Source organism: Heptranchias perlo, unplaced genomic scaffold (genome assembly GCF_035084215.1).
Source record: "Heptranchias perlo isolate sHepPer1 unplaced genomic scaffold, sHepPer1.hap1 HAP1_SCAFFOLD_136, whole genome shotgun sequence".
Classification (NCBI taxonomy): domain Eukaryota; kingdom Metazoa; phylum Chordata; class Chondrichthyes; order Hexanchiformes; family Hexanchidae; genus Heptranchias; species Heptranchias perlo.
In genome coordinates, this window is record NW_027138602.1 from 565202 (window position 1) to 568434 (window position 3233).

The following is a 3233-nucleotide window of genomic DNA, read 5'->3' on the forward strand; positions in this document are numbered from 1 at the left end:
ACAAGAACTTTACGTGGTTTTGTTGGTTTTCAGCAAATGAACATATTTCAGCGAGCTGGAAGTTTTTTCTTTAATCGCGCAAGATTTTATCTTAAAATACAAGAACTTTTCGTGGTTCTTGTTAATTTTTGTTGGTTTTCATCCAATGAACTTATTTCAGTCACCTAATCCTTCTTCTTCAAAGCAAAAAGATTTTATCTTCAAATACAAGAACTTTTCGTGGTTTTGTTGATTTTCAGCAAATGACCATATTTCAGCGAGCTGGAAGTTTTTTATTTAATAGCCTCAGATTTTATCTTAAAATACAAGAACTTTTCGTGGTTCTTGTCAATTTTTGTTGATTTTCATCAAATGAACTTATTTCAGTCAGCTGGATCTTTCTTCTTCAAAGCAAAAAGATTTTATCTTCAAATACAATAACGTTTCGTGGTTTTGTTGATTTTCAGCAAATGACCATATTTCAGCGAGCTGGAAGTTTTTTCTTTAATAGCGTCAGATTTTATCTTAAAATACAAGAACTTTTCGTGGTTCCTGTCAATTTTTGTTGGTTTTCATCCAATGAACTTATTTCAGTCAGCTGGATCTTTCTTCTTCAAAGCAAAAAGATTTTATCTTCAAATACAAGAACTTTACGTGGTTTTGTTGGTTTTCAGCAAATGAACATATTTCAGCGAGCTGGAAGTTTTTTCTTTAATCGCGCAAGATTTTATCTTAAAATACAAGAACTTTTCGTGGTTCCTGTCAATTTTTGTTGGTTTTCATCCAATGAACTTATTTCAGTCAGCTGGATCTTTCTTCTTCAAAGCAAAAAGATTTTATCTTCAAGTAAAAGAACTTTACGTGGTTTTGTTGGTTTTCAGCAAATGAACACATTTCAGCGAGCTGGAAGTTTTTTCTTTAATCGCGCAAGATTTTATCTTAAAATACAAGAACTTTTCGTGGTTCTTGTTAATTTTTGTTGGTTTTCATCCAATGAACTTATTTCAGTCACCTAAATCCTTCTTCTTCAAAGCAAAAAGATTTTATCTTCAAATACAAGAACTTTTCGTGGTTTTGTTGATTTTCAGCAAATGACCATATTTCAGCGAGCTGGAAGTTTTTTCTTTAATAGCGTCAGATTTTATCTTAAAATACAAGAACTTTTCGTGGTTCTTGTCAATTTTTGTTGATTTTCATCTAATTAACTTATTTCACTCAGCTGGATCTTTCTTCTTCAAAGCAAAAAGATTTTATCTTCAAATACAAGAACTTTTCGTGGTTTTGTTGATTTTCAGCAAATGAACATATTTCAGCGAGGGAGAAGTTTTTTCTTTAATAGCGTCAGATTTTATCTTAAAATACAAGAACTTTTCGTGGTTCTTGTCAATTTTTCTTGATTTTCATCGAATGAACTTATTTCAGTCAGCTGGATCTTTCTTCTTCAAAGCAAAAAGATTTTATCTTCAAATACAATAACTTTTCGTGGTTTTGTTGATTTTCAGCAAATGAACATATTTCAGCGAGCTGGAAGTTTTTTCTTTAATAGCGTCAGATTTTATCTTAAAATATAAGAACTTTTCGTGGTTCCTGTCAATTTTTGTTGGTTTTCATCCAATGAACTTATTTCAGTCAGCTGGATCTTTCTTCTTCAAAGCAAAAAGATTTTATCTTCAAATACAAGAACTTTACGTGGTTTTGTTGGTTTTCAGCAAATGAACATATTTCAGCGAGCTGGAAGTTTTTTCTTTAATCGCGCAAGATTTTATCTTAAAATACAAGAACTTTTCGTGGTTCTTGTTAATTTTTGTTGGTTTTCATCCAATGAACTTATTTCAGTCACCTAATCCTTCTTCTTCAAAGCAAACAGATTTTATCTTCAAATACAAGAACTTTTCGTGGTTTTGTTGATTTTCAGCAAATGACCATATTTCAGCGAGCTGGAAGTTTTTTCTTTAATAGCCTCAGATTTTATCTTAAAATACAAGAACTTTTCGTGGTTCTTGTCAATTTTTGTTGATTTTCATCAAATGAACTTATTTCAGTCAGCTGGATCTTTCTTCTTCAAAGCAAAAAGATTTTATCTTCAAATACAATAACTTTTCGTGGTTTTGTTGATTTTCAGCAAATGACCATATTTCAGCGAGCTGGAAGTTTTTTCTTTAATAGCGTCAGATTTTATCCTAAAATACAAGAACTTTTCGTGGTTCCTGTCAATTTTTGTTGGTTTTCATCCAATGAACTTATTTCAGTCAGCTGGATCTTTCTTCTTCAAAGCAAAAAGATTTTATCTTCAAATACAAGAACTTTACGTGGTTTTGTTGGTTTTCAGCAAATGAACATATTTCAGCGAGCTGGAAGTTTTTTCTTTAATCGCGCAAGATTTTATCTTAAAATACAAGAACTTTTCGTGGTTCCTGTCAATTTTTGTTGGTTTTCATCCAATGAACTTATTTCAGTCAGCTGGATCTTTCTTCTTCAAAGCAAAAAGATTTTATCTTCAAGTACAAGAACTTTACGTGGTTTTGTTGGTTTTCAGCAAATGAACACATTTCAGCGAGCTGGAAGTTTTTTCTTTAATCGCGCAAGATTTTATCTTACAATACAAGAACTTTTCGTGGTTCTTGTTAATTTTTGTTGGTTTTCATCCAATGAACTTATTTCAGTCACCTAAATCCTTCTTCTTCAAAGCAAAAAGATTTTATCTTCAAATACAAGAACTTTTCGTGGTTTTGTTGATTTTCAGCAAATGACCATATTTCAGCGAGCTGGAAGTTTTTTCTTTAATCGCGCAAGATTTTATCTTACAATACAAGAACTTTTCGTGGTTCTTGTCAATTTTTGTTGATTTTCATCTAATTAACTTATTTCACTGAGCTGGATCTTTCTTCTCCAAAGCAAAAAGATTTTATCTTCAAATACAAGAACTTTTCGTGGTTTTGTTGATTTTCAGCAAATGAACATATTTCAGCGAGGGAGAAGTTTTTTCTTTAATAGCGTCAGATTTTATCTTAAAATACAAGAACTTTTCGTGGTTCTTGTCAATTTTTGTTGATTTTCATCGAATGAACTTATTTCAGTCAGCTGGATCTTTCTTCTTCAAAGCAAAAAGATTTTATCTTCAAATACAATAACTTTTCGTGGTTTTGTTGATTTTCAGCAAATGAACATATTTCAGCGAGCTGGAAGTTTTTTCTTTAATCGCGCAAGATTTTATCTTAAAATACAAGAACTTTTCGTGGTTCTTGTTAATTTTT